At 39.1% G+C, this 18,887-nt stretch overlaps 1 long non-coding RNA gene across 3 annotated transcripts in view; it reads right to left on the bottom strand.

Moving 5' to 3' along the window:
* Positions 1-18,887, bottom strand: part of LOC118555194 (uncharacterized) — a 96,503-nt gene that overhangs the window by 47,935 nt on the left and 29,681 nt on the right. The window contains exon 3 of one of the 3 annotated variants that reach the window (XR_013443470.1): positions 610-748. The exons of the other annotated variants lie outside the window; for them this stretch is intronic. This is a non-coding gene — a long non-coding RNA (uncharacterized LOC118555194). The remainder of the gene's footprint in view (positions 1-609; positions 749-18,887) is intronic. 3 annotated transcript variants of the gene reach the window in all.

Raw genomic sequence — 18,887 nt, 5'->3', positions numbered from 1 at the left:
CAGAGCTAGTAAATATGTATGTGTATACTAACCCATATATATATATTTATATTTCTACATCCAACCATCTCTACTGTCTCTAATATTCCCTTGGTGTAGTATAAAATGTTATAATTCTGTAAGCAAATTTTAGTTCCCTTATTACAGTTTTTTTTCTGAGACAAAGTGTACATTATCACCGAACATTGTGAAAGCCTAGCAGCATCCAAACATACAATTAACCCTTATGTTGGCCCTAAAGGTCTAGTATGTGGCTTGACTTTGTGGAAGTGAAGTCTTCCCTGTTTCACAGGACCCCTGTATTTCTTCCTTTTTCTACTCCGAAAGAGAGCCACTTAGCATAAGTCATAGAAATAGGTGCTGGGAGCTATCAGAAACATTAAGAGAAAGGTGTTTTGGTCCAGCATATGCTCCACTCTGAAGAAATGAGGCCCGGGACTGTTCCTACAGTCCACAGTGGAACCCGAAACACAGGTTGGGATGGGGCAGACATGGGCAGAGAAAGGGAAGGGCAACCTGAAGGGAAATGGGTATCCAGGAATCTTCTGAAGTTGACTCTAGAGAGAGACCAAAAAGTAACCAAATGGGGAAGTGAAGAAACAGTTTTACCACTAACTGGGATCCATGAGTGCTGGAGAAGGCGCTTTTCTTTCTGGCAATGAACAGTTCCTTCTAGATGTGACAGGGCAACATGACAGGGTTACAATTCCAATCTGCAATATCTTGGATAATGAACCTCCAACTGTATCTAAAGTAGGATTTTGACATAAAAGAACAATTTAAGTTTTCAGAGTTTTTATCTGGGTTTCTTTCAGAGATTTTTAGTGCTTGTATCTATACTCTAGAAAAGACAAACCCAACCCATTAAATGACAGTATAAAGATTTCAATAAGGGTGAATGAAGACCAATTGTAACGGTTTAGGAATAAAACAAAATAAGTAAAACCCTTCTTTCGGTGACTATATGCTAACCTGGCAGTACCTCTAACCACTTAAGTAATTTTCTTCCTTTTAATGACCTTTGTTTATTTATTTAAATTTTTTTTTTTTTTTGCTACAGAAACAATCTGTATCATAATTTTAAAGTTCAGGTAACACCAACAAGCAAAATGAAGAAAATAAAAATCATATATAATTCCAAGATCCAGAAACAATCACTATTTATATTTTTGAACAGTCTTTTTTTTTCCTCCTATGGACATACACATAAATATAATTCATAAGAATTGAATCACGTTTTATATAGTGTTTAGCATAAAACCTGCTCTTTTACATCTAACACTGTATTATGAACACCTATGCTCACTTGGGTTTGCCCTTCTCCAATATTAAGAAGCTGGATCTAAACATGGAAGGTACATGGACTGAATCCTCACTTTTAAAGGTTTTTATTTATTCGACAGAGAGAGCGAGAGAGCACAAGCAGGGGGAACAGCAGAGGGAGAGGGAGAAGCAGGCTCCCTGCCGAGCAGGGAGCCCAATGCAGGGCTCGATCCCAGGACCCTGGGATCATGACCTGAGCCAAAGGCAGATGCCCAACCATCTGAGCCACTGAGGCACCCCTGAATCCTCACTTTTTTTTATAAAAAGATTTTATTCATTCATTTAAGAGAGAGAGACAGAGAGAGCACAAGCAGGGGGAGAGACAGAGGGAGAGGGAGAAGCAGACTCCCCGCTGAGCTGGGAGCCTGATGTGGGGCTCTATCCCAGGACCTGGAGATCATGACCTGAGCCGAAGGCAGATGCTTAACCACCTGAGCCACCCAGGTGCCCCATGAATCCTCACTTTTTTTTTTTTTTAAGATTTTTAAAATTTATTTATTTGACAGAGAGACAGCGAGAGAGGGAATACAAGCAGGGGGAGTGGGAGAGGGAGAAGCAGACTTCCTGCGGAGCAGGGAGCCCGATGCGGGGCTCGATCCCAGGACCCCAGGATCATGACCTGAGCCGAAGGCAGACGCTTAACGACTGAGCCACTCAGGCGCCCCTTGAATCCTCACTTTTAATAGGCATTCCCAAACCATCCTCCAAGAAGTTTTGCTGTATATATAACATTCCCCCAATAATGTGTGCACATTTCCCCTCACTAGTATCAGCTGATAGATTTAAATCTCTTTCATTTGGAGAGATGGAAAAAAGGTAATCTCACTGGTGTTTTAATCTAGATTTGTTTTTATTACTTGTACCTTACTACCTTCTGAGCCCACTATCCCTTCTTTGCTTAGTTTTAGTTTCTTCCATATACTGAACTGACTCTGTCTCCAGAAAAATTTCTACTTACTTTTTTATTCATCCTTTGACAGATCTAACTACAAGTATTCTGCATCTATACTCATAAGGGATATTGGTCTATAAGTGTCTTTTTCTGTAATGTCTTTGTCAAGTCTTTATAGCAGGTAATACTGGCCTCATAAAATGAATTCAGAAGTGTTACCTTCTCCATTCTCTGATAAGATTTGTGTTAAGATTAGTGTAACTTCTTCCTCAAGATTTTGCTAGAAATTATCAGTAATAACTGCTTTTTATTTCTGGTATTTTCATTCTGTAACTGATGTTTCCTTTTTCGGTCCATCAGGCTAGAGCTTAACAATTTGGTTGCTCTTTTTACAAAGAACCAACTTGTAGCTTTGGTAATTTTCTCTCTGGTTTGTTTTCTCTATATTAATTTCTGTTATTTTCTTCTTTCTGCTTATCTTGGGTTTACTTCCATTTTTAGTTTCTTAGGTCATTGATATTAAACCTTTCTTCTTTTTCAATATAAGTATTTATTTCCCAGCTTTACTGAGATATAATTGACATATAACATTGTTTAGATTTAAGGTATACAGAGTATCGACTGATATACTCACATGCTGTGGAATGATTACCACTATAATGTCAGCCAACATCTTCATCACCTCACCTAATCATCATTTTTCTCGTGGCGAGAAAATTTATTATCTACTCTCTTAGCAACTTTTAAGTTTATAATAGATTATTACTTATAATTACCATCCTGTACATTAGATCCCCAAACTTAACTCATCTTATAACTAGAAGTTTGTATCTTTTGACAACAACATCTCCCCATTTCCCCCACCCCTCACCCCCTGCCAACCACCATTATACTCTTCTGTTTTTATGAGTTTGGCTTTTTTAGATGCCACATATAACTGACATCCTATTTATCTTTCCCTGTCTGACTTATTTCACTTTGCATAATGTCCTTTAAAAGCCCATCCATGGGGCTCCTGGGTGGCTCAGTCGGTTAAGCATCTAACTCTTGGTTTCAGCTCAGGTCATGATCTCAGGGGCATTGAGATTGAGCCCTGCGTTGGGCTCTGTGCTCGGTGCAGAGTCTGCTTAGAGAGTCTTTCTATTCCCTAGGGGCACTGAGTTCTAGTCTGGTTGTACCATTAATCACTGGCTTTGAGGATGACATGGTCCCTACTGGGCCTCAGTTTCCTCATCCACTACACGTGTGCTGGGTACCATTATCTCACAAAACAAAGTGAGTGTTAATATTTGTCATCACTGAAGGGCCTTAGATAGAGGAATGCAATGATTAGATCTGTGCTTCAGAAAAGTCATTCAGGCTGCAGTATGAAAAAGGGTTGGCTCTTTCTTCTCATCCATATTTGTCAAAATTTCCAATCTTTTAAGGTCTAGTTCAAATTTTCCTTCTTCCACAAGTCCCCTTTCCATCATACCCAACCTCTTAGTCAGAATGCTCCCATTTCTCCCCATAAAACCCAGAACTACTTTGTGTAGGCATTAAAGAGCAGGTCGCCCCTAAATGGGCCACTTTGGCATGGGCGTTATTTTGAGTTAGAAAGTAATTAAAACCAGCAGATTCAGGAAAAACTTTTTTTTTTTGAAGATTTTATTTATTTATTTGAGAGAGAGACAGCATGAGCAGGTGGAGGGGCAGAGGGAGAAGCAAACTCACTGCTGAGCAGGGAGCAGATCATGACCTCAGTTGAAGTCAGATGCTTAACTGACTGAACCAACCAGGCACCCCTCAGGAAAAGCTCTTTACCGCCCCCCTCAACTGCCTGAAAAGAATTTAGATCAAGGACTTGCTCCAGGAAGAGAGCTAGGCTATTATCATAGATAACTACATTATGAAATGAACTAGGGGGTTGCCTGGGTGGCTTAAGTGTGTGCCTTTGGCTTAGGTCATGATCCCAGGGTCCTGGGATCGAGCCCCATGTCAGGTTCCTTAGCAGGGAGCCTGCTTCTCCCTCTCCCTCTGCCGTTCCCTCTGCTTGTGCTCTCTTGCTGTCAAATAAATAAATAAAACCTAAAAAAAAAAAGAGAGAGATGAACTAGGTATGGCAAACGGAGAGGAACCCAGCAAGGCCTATTTGATCAGAGTCCTCTACGTCCCATTGTTTCCCAGTGGCCCAGCAAACATTTGTTTACAAAACATTTACTCTTTTTCATCTTCCTGTGAATTACATTCCTTCCTTTTGAAGTCCCAGACCCCTATCCCTTCATCCTTAGTTCAGAATGCCATATATATTTGCCTGATTGTCTTGGAATTTTATATCTATGTGGATTCCTGGTATATATGAAATTAAATTTGATTCTCTCCTGTTAATCTGTTTCATATCAATTTGATTTTTAGTCCAGCTAGAAGGACATTGAAGGGCAGAGGAAATTCCTCCTCTCAAACAACTGCAAACCCCTTGAAATTTGGAATCATGTTTTCATCCTCACATGTTCCATAGGGATAGGTCTATAGGAGGACTTACTAAATAAACATTTGTGCAATTATCCATGCACTACAACATAATTTTAGTGGGACAAAAGAAGTAATAAGCAAGCCACTCAATACTTGTTTGGGATTCAAGCCTTCTTTTGATAAGAAGTTTATCCTCAAGCCTCAAGATGTGTATGATTAAGCACTGCAGAAGTATTTTCCCCTAGCTCTGAAAGATTCCAACCTGCCTGGAGTGCTGATGTTGAATGTGATCATGTGGGAAACAGGTCCTGAGGCCAGTCTGGTTTATTGTCACAGGGCTTAATAATAACCTGCAACTCTGAAGCCTGAGAGCTTCCTTTTCACCTTGCACAATACACTGAGAGCTTTGCCTTCAATGGACTATTGATATATGGGAATGAGTGATAGTGACCTGTTTTTCTCTTTTCTTTTGGAAGTTTTACCCATTAAAATTATTTTTCCAAGATCTATGTAATTCAGTATTTTTTAAAAGATTTTATTTATTTGAGAGAGAGCAAGGGAGAGCACAAGAGAGTGCACAGTGGGGGCGGTGGGGCAGAGAGAGAGGAAGAAGCAGACTCCCCGCTGAGCAGGGAGCGGGACAAGAGGCTTGATTCCCAGGACCTCAGAATCATGACCTGAGCCAAAGGAAGACCCTTAACCGACTGAGCCACCCAGGCGTCCCCTATGTAATTCAGTATTACGGAAATAAAATGCTTATATTGAACATGCTTTGCTGCTTGAAGATCAGTTCTCCTGTTTCATAATTTAAAATGACTTATAGGAAATAAAGTCATATATACAAAATATCTATTATCATCTAAAGAAAGACTAGAAATTTTCTATGACTTCTATAGAGTCTGTAATGAACAATGGGTCTAAGTAATCCAGAGATTTCCCAAATAATTTAAAGTAAGAATTTTGCTAGGTTAAAAAATTATTCTGAAAACAGGCTGCTGCCTCTGGGAGTGTGGTGAGTGTGGTGAGTGTGGTGAGCTGTCTCTCTAGTGTAGTACTCAGACTGACTGAGGAGGGCCATGAAATAACTCTCTGGCTGGGATAGTGATATTTTATAATTCAATGTAGGATCCCTGTGTGAATGCGTTTGTCAGAATTCACCAAATAGTGTAATCACAATTTATCCACTTCACTGGACGTGATTTTTTTTTAATTAACAGCAGTCACGGTCTTTTACAGACAGAGCTCATTCTCCTGACTAATTTTTTTTAAAAGACTTAATTTTTTTTTTTTTTAGAGTAGTTTTAGGTTCACAGCAAAACTGAGAGGAAGGTACAGAGATTTCCCATACATCCTTTGCCCCTGCACATGCACAGCCTCCCCTATTATCAATATCATCACCAGAGTGGTACATTTGTTATAACTGATGAACCTACACTGACACATCATAAATACCCAAAATCTATGGTTTACATTTGGGTTCACTCTTGGTTTTGTACATTCTATGGGTTTGGATAAATGTATAGTGACATGTATTCAGCATTACAGTATCATACAGAATATTTTCACTGCTCTAAAAATTCTGTGTTCCACCTATTCACCATCTCGCTCCCACCCCCATCCCCCACTCGCCCCTCTGGCAAACGTTTTATTGTCCTCATAGTTTTGCCTTTTTCAGAATGCCATATGGTTGAAATCATACAATATAAAGTTTTTTTTTTTTTTAGATTCACTTCTTTCACTTAATAATATGCATTTAAGTTTCTTCCATGTCTTTTCATGGCTTGAAAACTCATTTCCTTTCAGTGCTGAATAATATTCCATTGTTTGGATATACTACAGTTCACTTAACCATTCACCTACTAAGGGCATCTTGGTTGCTTCCAAGATTTGGCAGTTATGAACAAAGCTGCTGTAAACATCTGTGTGCAGGTTTTGTGTGGACATAAGTTTTCAAGACTTTGGGTAAACTGTATGGGAATTTTACCTTTAAAAAAACCACCCCTGTAGGGCGCCTGGGTGGCTCAGTTGGTTAAGCGGCTGCCTTCGGCTCAGGTCATGATCCTGGAGTCCCTGGATCGAGTCCCGTATCGGGCTCCCTGCTCGGCGGGGAGTCTGCTTCTCCCTCTGACCCTCCCCCCTCTCATGTGCGCTCTCTCATTCTCTCTCAAATAAATAAAAACTTTAAAAAAAAAATTAAAAAAAAAACACCCCTGTAAACAAATATTAAGCTCTAGTTAAATATATGCATGAAATGTTAAGGGGTGAAGTGTATTTATGTCTACAACTTACTTTGAAATGCATAAAAAATAAGATGATTTATGAAATGGATAGAGATTGATAAGTAGATACATATATGTAATAAAGCAACTATAGTAACATGTAAATTGTAAAATCTAGGCAGTAAGTATATGGATATTTGCTATAAAATTCTTTCAACTTTCTTGTATGTTTGAAATTTTTCACAATAAAATGTTAGAAAAAATTCTGAAGTATATGTCCCACTCCCTCACATTAGATGCATTTTAGAAAGTCAGCGAGTATCTTGCTAACAGTCATCTGGCTGTACCCAGCAGCTTTAAACTAACTAAAAACACACTAAGAAAGCAAGGGAGTGCCAAGTCAAGGTCCTTAATGCAGCACTGACTCTGGAAAGGACTGTGATGTGAACTGATATGAGACAGCTGAGGTTACTCAGTCACTGCTCAAAGTGATTCCCATGTGGTCCCAGGGGTGATCTGTTAGTTGAAAGATGAAACAAAGTCTCATTCTAGAAGCAAATTATGACGATAATTATGCTAAGAGGGTGGAGTGATCAAGATAACCTTGAAATGGAGCTCAGCTCCTGCCATGCTCTTGTGTTCTAGTGCTTTCATCTACCTGCTGTTGGAATATGGTCTCCACTACAGAGGAGCAGTGTACAGAGGAAAAAATATCCTCATCTCCATAGCTATCGAACCTTGAAAATGTAAGGGACACAGGGGACAGAACTGTGAAAAATGAGAAAGATACTAATGAAGCTGTATAATAAACAGTAGCTAACATGAACCCCATTCTAAACTTGGATATTTCACTTTTCTTCTAGCAACATGTTAAAGAGGCAGCACAGGTGGGCAGGTGGGAGCAGCGGCTCCCAATGTGTAGTGAACGGGGCACTCTAGGGGCTCTGAGACTCTTTCAGAGGATCATGAGGTCAAAACTATTATTATAAGCCACTTTTTGTCTTTTTACTCATTTTCTCCTGTACGCATACAGTAGAGTTTCCAAAAGGCTGCATGACATGATATCTTAACAAATTATTTGCAGAAGCAGGTTTGAGAATCCATCCAGCTGTCTTCTTTAAGCCAGACATTAAACAAATTTGCAAAGATGTAAGACAAGTCACCCCTATAATTTGTTTTGTTTTAGAAAATATAGTCATTTTTCATAAAGATACTTTTAATATGTAATAAGTTATAATTTTAAAATGAGTTAATTATCTAAAATTTCTCCATTTCAATTTCTAATATGGTAAGATATCATAGATATAATTCACATAAACAAAGATTCTTTGGGGTTCCTCAGTAAATTTTTTTTATTTAAAATTATTTGGAGGCACTTGGCTGGCTCAGTCAGTAGAGTGTGCAACTCTTGATCTCAGGGTTGTGAGGTCAAGCGCCATGTTGGGTGTAGAGATTACTTAAAAATAAAATCTTTTAAAAAATTAAAAATAGGGGCAATCAGTTAAGTGGCTCAATCAGTTAAGTGTCTGACTTCAGCTCAGTTCATAATCTCAGGGTCCTGGGATTGAGCCCACAAGGGGCTCCACACTCAGCAGGGAGTCTGCTTGCTCCTCTCCCTTTGCCCCTCCCCCCAGTTTGTGCACATGCATGCTCTCTAATACATAAAATCTTTTAAAAAATTAAAAATAAAACTGTTTTTTACTGAGGTATAATTTACATGCAAAACGCACACAAACCTTAAACATGCAGCTTTTTACATATGTATATACAATGTAACTTCCACCTGGTTCAAGATATAGGCCATTTCCAACACCCTGGAAGGACTCCTTGTGCCTCATTTAATCAATACCTAATACACCAGAGGTAACCATTATTCTGATTTCTATCATCATATGAATGGAATCTTATAGTATGTATGCTTTTGTGACTGGCTTTTTTTCTGTCAGCATAGTGTTTTTGACATATTCTGTGTATTAACAGTCTGTTCATTTTTACTATTGCTGGTAGTATTCCAGCAATATTCCAGCAGTATTCCAGTGGACATATGAACTACTTTTTCTTGAGCATATGCCTGCATGTGGAATTGTTGGATCCCACAGTAGGTTTATATTTGGATTTATAAGGAACTGCCAAATAATAATGTATGAGAGTTCCAGTTACTCTATAACCTCAGCAACATTTGATAATGACAGCTTAACTTGTTTTTATCCATTCTGCTGTATGTGTTACTGTGGTTTTAATTTGCATTTCTTTGATAGGATTCTGATTACCTTTATATATGTTAATCAGCCACTTGAATATCCTTTCACGAAATGTTTGTTCAAATCTTTTGCTCATTTTAAAACTGAATGTCTTTTGCTTGATTTGTAGTTCTTCATATATTTTGTATATGAGTTCTTCTTCAGTCTATAGCTTATTTATTTACTTTGTTAATGATATCTTTTGATGATCAGATATTCTTAATTTTAATTAAGTCCAATGTATCAATTTTCCTTTTTTAGTTTAGCTTCATTTTGTGACTGGATTAAAAAATCTTTTACCTATCCCAGTATCAGGCTTCTTCTATGCTTTTATTTGGAAGTTGGATTGTTTTAGCTTTTGAATTTAATTTATGATACATTTAAATAAGAAATTTTGTGTAGTTTTGAGAGTCAGGCTTCATGTTTTTCCATATACATCCATCGTTACAACATCATTCCCCTATAATTACAGTGGCACCTCTGATGTAAATCAAGAAAGCATTCATCTGTGGGTCTACTTATATACTATTCTGTTCCAGTAGTGTATTTGACTCTCCCTCTTCCAAAGCTGTAGCTTTATAGTACATCTTGAAATACGCTGGTTAAGTTCTCCAACTTTGTTTGAAAATCAGTAACTTTTTTACTTTATCCAAAATTTCTTGGATATTCTAGATCCTTTGTATGTCCAGATACATTTTGGCTCATTTTTCAGAATAAAGAGGTCCTAACCAAAAAGTCTGAGAGCTATTAAAGCATGGGCTCAAAACTATAAAACATTTAGAAGAAAATAAGAAAAAGACCTGACTCTGTGCTAGGCAAAGTCTTCTTAGGAGATAAAAACACAAACCATTAACAACATTGATAAATTGTCTCTAAAAGCTAGAGAGCATTCATCAAAAGACACTTTCAGGAAAATAATAATAGCAAAACACATTTGGGATAAAGGACTTGTATCCAGAACATTATAAAGACTACTTATAATTCCATAAAAAGAAGACAAACTGCCCAATTAAAAAATTTGAACTACACCAAGGAAAATATGAAAATGGCAAATAAGCATAAGCATAAGGTGCTCAGCATTGTCAGTCATTAGGGAAATATGAACTAAAAGCACAATGAGTTACCACCACACACCTAGTAAATGGCTAAAATTTTAAAAGACTGACAATATTAAGTGGTAGTGAGGATAAATAACAACTGGAAATCTCATACTTTAGTGGAAATGCAAAACGGCAAAGCCATTTGGAAAATCATTAGGCAATTTCCTATAAACATATTTATTCCATGTGACACAGCAATCCTGCTTTTAGGTATTTACTCAAGAGAAACAAAAACATACATCCACACAAACACCTGAATGCATATGTTAATAGCAGATTAATTCATCTAATAGCCCCAAAGTGGAAACAATCCAAATGTCCAACAATTGGTGAATGGAAAAACAAACTGTGGTACCTCCATACAATGGAATATTACTAGGTAATAAAAAGGAACAAATTACTGATACATGCAACACTATGGATCAATCATAAAAGCACTGTGGTAGGTAAAAAAGAAAAGGCATACACAAGAGAATACATATCATACAATTCCATTTATATGACATCTTGGAAAAGGCAAAATCATAGGGACAGAAAACAGATCAGTGGTTGCCAGGAACATGGGACGAGGAAGGTGAAGAGGCTTTCCTGAAAAGGAGCATGAGGAAACGTTTCAGGGTGAAGAAAATGTTTTGTATCTTGATGTGGTAAACATTTGTCAAAACTCAGAGAACTGCATGCTTATAGAGAATGAATTTTATTGTATATTTACAATAAATATTTATTATTATCGCAACAAATCTAACTTTTAAAAATAAATTAATTTCAACAATTAAAACAAAACACAAAAAAGTATCCCTTTAAGTATAACCTGATATAGAATGCAAAAGATAAGATACAGAATGATATGCTGGGTAAGATAAACTGGAAGCAATAAGAAAGAAAAGAATATCTCCTATGTGAATGATTTCTACCACAGATTTAGAAGGCTGGAGAGGGCTATGCTAAGGTTTAAGCCCAAGGCATGATCTTACTTATCTATGAGTTATTGTACTTCCTTGCCCTTAGCAATGATAGGCATCCATTAAATATTTGTTGAAATGAACTTGCTTGGTGCTGAGAGACATGTGGCCTTACTGCAACAATGAGTATGATAGATTGGCTAGCTCAACATAAATTTTCCCCAAGACCACTCTCAGTTTTAATAATGCATGAGAAGGACATGTTGAACTCAGAAAAAGCTGTTACATTCATGGTTATGGTTTATTACAGTGAAAGGATACAGATTAGAATCAACAAAGGGAAAAGGCACATAGGGCCAAGTTCAGGAGAAACCAGGGGCAAGCTTCCAGCTGTACTTTGCCAGTCTCACAGACAGCACTTAATTCTCCCAATAATGATGTGTGACAACACATGCAAAGTGTTGCCAATCAGGGTAGCTCACCTAAGCCTTGGTGTCTAGAATTTTTATTGGGAGTCAGTCACACAGGCATGTCTTACTTAACCTTACCTAACAGTCTCCAGCCCCACATAGATCAAACTGATATAGTGTGACCTAGGGTCTCAGGTGTACAGAAACAAGTATTCACCATAAGTCACGTTACCATGATCTATCTGGTCAAACTGATACAATGTGACCAAGGCTTCAGATATACAAAAATATTCTTATTAGGCAGGATATTCCAAAAGCTCAGAGATTATATTCCAGGAGCTGGTCAAGGCCCAGTCCTTTCTTTGGAATGTGTAGGACTGAAGTAATGCATACCCACTGTATTAACACTCAGGGTATGGGCTATATCAAGGTGTTAAAATCAGAGTTCATGAGTATACATTCAACTCTACCAAAATTTGTATTTTGTATTTTATGTATATGTACTGTTTTTCCTAGAGGGAAGTTTCAGTTTTCATCAGATTACCAAAGATCCCACAACTCAAAAAGTTTAAGAATCTGGAGTGATGTCAGCAAGATGGTGGAATAGGAAGCTCCAAATCTTATTCCCCCAAAGACACTGACTTAATAATAATCTACGGTCCAGAAAGCCTTTCTGAGAATTCCAGAGACTAGTTAAAAAGTGACAGTACCCCAGGCAAGCACGAAGCTAAGAACAGCTGCTCTGAAGTAGGGAAGAAAAAGCCATTACATTTAACTGACAGCCCTTACTCCAAGCCAGCACAGCTTGGTGTGATCAGGAGAAAACACCCAACTTGCAGCTTCTTCTTTGGGAGGGAAAGGGATGAGTGGCACATATGTTCAACATTCTGGCTTTTGAGGGTTTGCCTGTGGGACTGGTTTCTGTCTTGCCTTAGAATGCTGACAGGGATCTGGCATACTCTGGATGCCTGGGAACTACTGAAGACAAAGGAGAACTGAGTGGCTTGTTGCAGAACAGAGAACGTGCAGTACCACAGAGAGACACCAGAGAAAGCAAGGAATTATAAGCTGCTGAAAAAGAAAACAGCAAATCTCTCTAATTGGGAAATTACATGTACAAGCTCAAAGAAGATGCATCCCCAGAAAAGGTTTGTAAAGCCTTTAGAGTCTCTACCTGGGCTGATTGGTGAAGTTCTTCTCCTGTGTGAAACCAGTCCATAAAGACTAGAAGAGGGCGCCTGGGTGGCTCAGATGGTTAAGCATCTGCCTTCGGCTCAGGTCATGATCCCAGGGTCCTGGGATCGAGTCCCGCATCAGGCTCCCTGCTCCTTGGGAGCCTGCTTCTCCCTCTGCCTCTCTCTCTCTCTCTCCGTCTCTCATGAATAAATAAGTAAAATCTTAAAAAAGACTAGAAGAGGTGGCTGTTTTCCTCAAATGCTCAAATCCTAGCAAAAAACTTTACAAGACATACAAAGAAAACAGGGAAGTGTGGCTTAATCAGAGGAACAAACTAAGTCTCCAGAAGCCAACCCTAAAGAAATGGAGGTCTATTAATTACCTGACAAAGAATTTGAAATAAAAGCCTTATAAGGAACTCAATGAGTTACAAGAGGACACAGATAACTAAATGAAATCCAGAAAAATAATAAACAAAATGAGATTAACAAAGAAATACAAACTATAAAAAAGAACCAAACAGAAATTCTGGAGCAAAAGAATAACTGAAATAAAAAATTCACTAGAGAAGTTTAACAGCAGACATGATCATGTAGAAGAAAGAAATCAGTGAATTTGAAGATAGATCACTTGAAATTGAGTCAGAGGAACTTTTTTTTTTTTAATTGAAGGGGGAAAAGAAAGTAAAAAAACAAAACAAAAACCTAAGGGACCTATGGAACACCGACAAGCACGGTAATATATGCATTATGGGAGTCCCAAAAGGAGAAAAGGAAGGGTGGGTGGGGGCAGAGTTTATTTGAAGAAATAATGGCTGGAAAGTTCCCAAATCTGAAGAAGAAAATGTACATCCATATTTATGAGCTCAAAGGACTCCAACAAAGATGAACCCAAAGAGGTCCACACATGAAACATAATCAAACCGTCCAAAGTCAAAGACAAGGAAAATATCTTGAATGCAGCAAGACAAAAATCATGAACAAGGAAGCACCCATAGGAGTATCAGCAGATTTCTCAACAGAAGCCTTGCAGGCCAGAAAGGTGTGGAAAGATATATTCAAAGTACTGAAAGAAAACAACTGTCAACTAAGAATACTATATCTGACAAAACTCTCCTTCAAAAGCGTAGGAATAAGAAAAACCTTCCCAGATAAATAAAAGCTAAGGAAATTCATCACCACTAGATCTGCCCTATAAAAAATTCTAAAGGGAGGGGTGCCCGAGTGGCTCAGTTAAGGGTCTGACTCTTGGTTTTGGCTCAGGTCATGATCTCAAGGTTGTGAGATCAAGCTCCACGTTGGGCTCCATGCCCAGTGCAGAGTCTGCTTGGGATTCTCTCTCCTTCTCCTTCTGCCCCTCCCCCCCTTGTGCTCACTGTAATAAGTTTTTTTTTTTTTTAAGGAAATACTAAAGGGAGGGACGCCTGGGTGGCTCAGTCAGTTAAGCATCTGCCTTCGGCTCAGGTCATTTTCCCCGGGTCCTGGGATTGAGTCCCGCATCAGGCTCCTTGCTCAGCAGGGAGCCACCTTCTCCTTCTGCCCGTTGGCTCACCCTGCTTGTGCTCTCTCACTCTGACAAATAAATAAAATTAAAAAAAAAAAAAATACAATTTGAAACAAAAAGATGTGAGACAGCAAAATAAAAACACAAAAATATAAAACTTTCTGGTAAAGGTAAATACACAGACGAATACAGAATCCTGTAATACTGTAATGGTGGTGTGTAACTCACTTTTAATTCTGGTACATAATTTAAAAAGATGAGAGTATAAAATATCACTAACTACAAAACTATGTTAATGGGCAAAGAAAAAGATGTAACTGATGATATCAAAAACATACAATGGGGAGGGATGTGTAAAGGAAGAGAGCTTTTGTAAATGACTGTAGTTAATTGTTTTTACTTTAAAATAGACTGTTATAACTGTAAGATTATTTATGTAATCCTCAGGGTTACCACAAAGAAAATACCTATGGAAGATACACAAAAGAAAATGAGAAAGTAATCAAAGCATATCACTATGAAAAAAATTAATGAAATACAATGGAAGGCAGCAAGAGAAGAAAAGAGAAACAAACAATTACAAGGCATATAGAAGACAATTAAATAGAGGCTCCTGAGTGGTTCAGTTGGTTAAGCATCTGACTCTTGATTTTGGCTCAGGTCATGGTCTCAGGGTCGTGAGACTGAGCCCTGTGTTGGGCTCTGCACTCAGCGCGGAGTCTACTTTAGGTTCTCTTCCTCTCCCTCTGCCCCTCTCCTGGCTTGCGTGTGCACACATGCGTGCTCTCAATAAATAAATAAAATCTTGGGGCACCTGGATGGTTCAGTCAGTTAGCATCTGCCTTCGGCTCAGGTCATGATCCCAGGGTCCTGGGATAAAGCCCCACGTCAGGTTCCCTGCTCAGCAAGTAGCCTCCTTCCTCTCCCCTGTGCTCATGCTCTCTCTTGCACTCTCTCTCTCTCTCTCAAATAAATAAAGAAAATCTTTTTTTTTTTTTTTTTAAAGATTTTCTTTATTTATTTGACAGAGAGAGACATAGCGAGAGAGGGAACACAAGCAGGGGGAGTGGGAGAGAGAGAAGCAGGCTTCCTGCCAAGCAGGGAGCCCGATGCAGGGCTCGATCCCAGGACCCTGGGATCATGACCTGAGCTGAAGGTAGACGCTAACGACTGAGCCACCCAGGCGCCCCTAAATAAAATCTTTAAAAGACAACTAAATGACCATAAGTCCTTCCCCATTAGTAATTGCTTTAAATATAAATGGATCAAATTTCCCAATCAAAAGATAAACTGTGGGCACCTGGGCGGCTCAGTTGGTTAAGCATCTACCTTCAGCTCAGGTCATGCTCCTTGCCCAATGGGGAGTCTGTTTCTCCCTTTCCCTCTCCCCTTTCCTGCCTCATGCTTTCTCTCAAATAAATAAAATCTAAAAAAAAAAAAAGATGAAGTGTAACTGCCTGGATAAATTAAAGACAAAACAAAAAATAAGATCCAACAAGAGATTCACTTGAGATATAAGGACACACATAAACTGAAAGTGAAAGGATGGAAAAATATATTTCAGCAAATTGTAACCAAAAAAGAGCAGGGGTGGCTATATTTATATCAAACAAAATAGACTTTAAGTCAAAAACTGTCATAAGAGACAAAGACATTATATAGTGATATAGGAGCAATTCATCAGGAAGATATGACAGTTACAAATATATGCACCTAACACCAAAGCACTCAAACATATGAAGAAAACACTGATGAAGTTGATGGGAAACTGATTGGGCTCCCTGCTCAGCAGAGAGCCTGCTCCTTCCTCTTCTTCTGCCGCTTCCCCTGCTTGTGCTCTCTTGCTTGCTCTCTCTCAAATAAATAAATAAAATCTTTAAAGAAAAAAAAAGAAATTTAGGAAGACTGAAATCATACCAAGTATTATTTCTGACCACAATGGAATGAAACTAGAAATCAACAGCAAAAGGAAAACTGGAAAATTCACAAATATGTGAAAATTAAACAATACATTTGAAAAACCAATGGGTCAAGGAAAAATCACAAGGGAAATTAGAAAATATATTGAGACAAATGAAAACAAAAAGGGTTAAGAATTTGGTAAATGATTCTAAGAATGATCAAGTTTAATAGAAAGAATATGAGATTTGTAATATGTTGACATAGGTTTGAATCTCCAACTTTAACCCTTACCAGCTATGTGGCCTTAAACATTTTAAGCTCTCAGCAATTCCATTTCCTAAACTGTTTAAAATGGGATAATAATGGGGTGCCTGACTGGCTCAGTTGGTGGAGTGTGCAACTTTTGGTCTTGGAGTTCTGAGTTTGAGCCCCATGTTGGTTGTAGAGATTACTTAAAATATTTTTAAAATAATAATAAATAAAATGGGGGCGCCTGGGTGGCTCAGTTGGTTAAGCGACTGCCTTCGGCTCAGGTCATGATCCTGGAGTCCCGGGATCGAGTCCCGCATCGGGCTCCCTGCTCAGCAGGGAGTCTGCTTCTCCCTCTGACCCTCCTCCCTCTCATGCTCTCTGTCTCTCATTCTCTCTCAAATAAAAAAAAAAAAAAAAAAAAAATCTTTAAAAAAAAAAAATAATAATAATAATAAATAAAATGGGATAATCATAATTTCTTCATAAAATTGTTGGAGGATCAAATAAAATATTAAGTAGGACCTTATAAATTGGAAGGCTGGATATGGCACTACTCTTTGCCCTCTTTGTTGCCTTCATTGGCACTCACTGTTACCCTAGTTATTGCACTGCTCAGGTGCTCCATGTTATATGTTTCAGCTTGAAAACAGCACTTCTGACTCACAAGGCCTGTTTTAATACTATTAATGTTCATATTATAAAAAGCAGAACTTAGAGCTTAAGCCTAAATTATAAAATGTGATTAACTCCTGGTTTTATATTCACTATGTATGTAGTCCGGTTAAGTCCATAAACTTTTAGTTAGGTCTTTCGTCATTAATGAAATGGCAGAATCAATTTGTGCTTTGTATATCTCTGTGGGTGGCTGTGCTGTCTGAGAACATATATGGGAAAGCATGCTTAAAACATGATTATTACTGGGGCACCTGGGTGGCTCATTCGGTTGAGCATCTTAAAACATGATTATTACTGGGGCACCTGGGTGGCTCATTCGGTTGAGCATCTGACTCTTTGCTTTGGTTCAGGTCATGATCTCAGGGTTGTGAGATCGAACCCCACATAAGGCTCAGAGCTCAGCGTGGAGTCTGCTTGTACCTCTCCCTTTGTCTCCTACCCCCCGCTCATGTGCGTTCTCTCTCAAATAAATAAAATCTTTTTTTTTTTTTTTTTTAAAGATTTTATTTATTTATTTGACAGAGAGAGACAGTGAGAGAGGGAACACAAGCAGGGGGAGTGGGAGAGGGAGAAGCAGGCTTCCCGCCGAGCAGGGAGCCTGATGCGGGGCTCGATCCCAGGACCCTGGGATCATGACCTGAGCCGAAGGCAGACGCTTAACCGACTGAGCCACCCAGGTGCCCCAAATAAATAAAATCTTTAAAAACATTTTTAAAAATAAAATAAATAGGTATCTCCTGACGGTCTCGAGGTTTGAAGTGGGGAGCTGTGATTCTGCACACAGATATCAGAAGATAAGCAGAAGGGAGAGGGAGCCGCCGTAAGTTGGCGCCGGGAAGGTGAAATAACACCAGAGTGCAAAAGCCTCTGGTGCTGGGGACCAGGCACATACTCGCAGACCGGGAGCAGCGGGGAAAGGACTTTAGTGCAGCCCCCAGACAGGATCCAGGAGCTGAGGGTACACGCACCCCTGAACTGGGTCGGCTTGTGGTTTTAGAAGCACAAAGGGCAGAGACGTGCTGGCCCTGGGTTCCACCGCTAGGAGTGTTGCTGTGGGGTGGACAACCGGGGAGGCTGCGATTTTTAGCACTGCAGACAGAAATGGGGACAGTGTGGCCTGGAGAGCTCACTGAAGAGCAGACTGCGATTTCTCTGTTCTGAGACAGAGGTTTGGATGGGGTCACTTCTGTTCTGACTCTCGGAAGAGACAGGGAAAGCCACCAGGGAAAGCCGCCAGAGAATGAAAGCCCCTGGAAACCAGTTTTCACTGAGCCAACCCCCCAAGAGGGGGCAGGGCAACTCTGTCCAAGCAGGGTTGCCTGAGTAACAGCGCAGCAGGCCCCTCCCCCAGAAGACAGGCTGAAAGAACAAGAGGATGACAACCTTAGGTCCTTATAAAACAGGTACATCTTGCTTGGGTTGTGGTTAATACTTTGGACTCTGTACATTCCCTCAACCACCCCTCAACAGAATGACTAAGAGGAGAAACCCCCAACAAAGAAAAGAATCAGAGACTGTGGCCTCTGCCACAGACCTAATGGATATGGATATAAGCAAGATGTTAGAAATAGACTTCAGACAACAATAATGAAGTCGGTATCTAGGCCTGAGAAAAATATTAGCAACAATATAGAATCTCTAAGGGTAGAAATGAAATCTAACCAGGCCGAGCTTAAAAATTCTATGAATGAAATGCAGCCTAAACTGGATACTCTGACTGTCAGGGTAAACAAGGCAGAAGAACAATTAGTGAGCTAGAAGATAAGATGATAAAAAAGAAGGAAACCAAGGAGGACTAGAAAAACAGATTAAAGCCCAAGGGTTCGGACTGAGAGAGATTAA

The sequence above is a fragment of the Halichoerus grypus genome, chromosome 13 (assembly GCF_964656455.1).
Source record: "Halichoerus grypus chromosome 13, mHalGry1.hap1.1, whole genome shotgun sequence".
Lineage (NCBI taxonomy): Eukaryota > Metazoa > Chordata > Mammalia > Carnivora > Phocidae > Halichoerus > Halichoerus grypus.
This window is presented reverse-complemented; position numbering and strand designations above follow the sequence as displayed.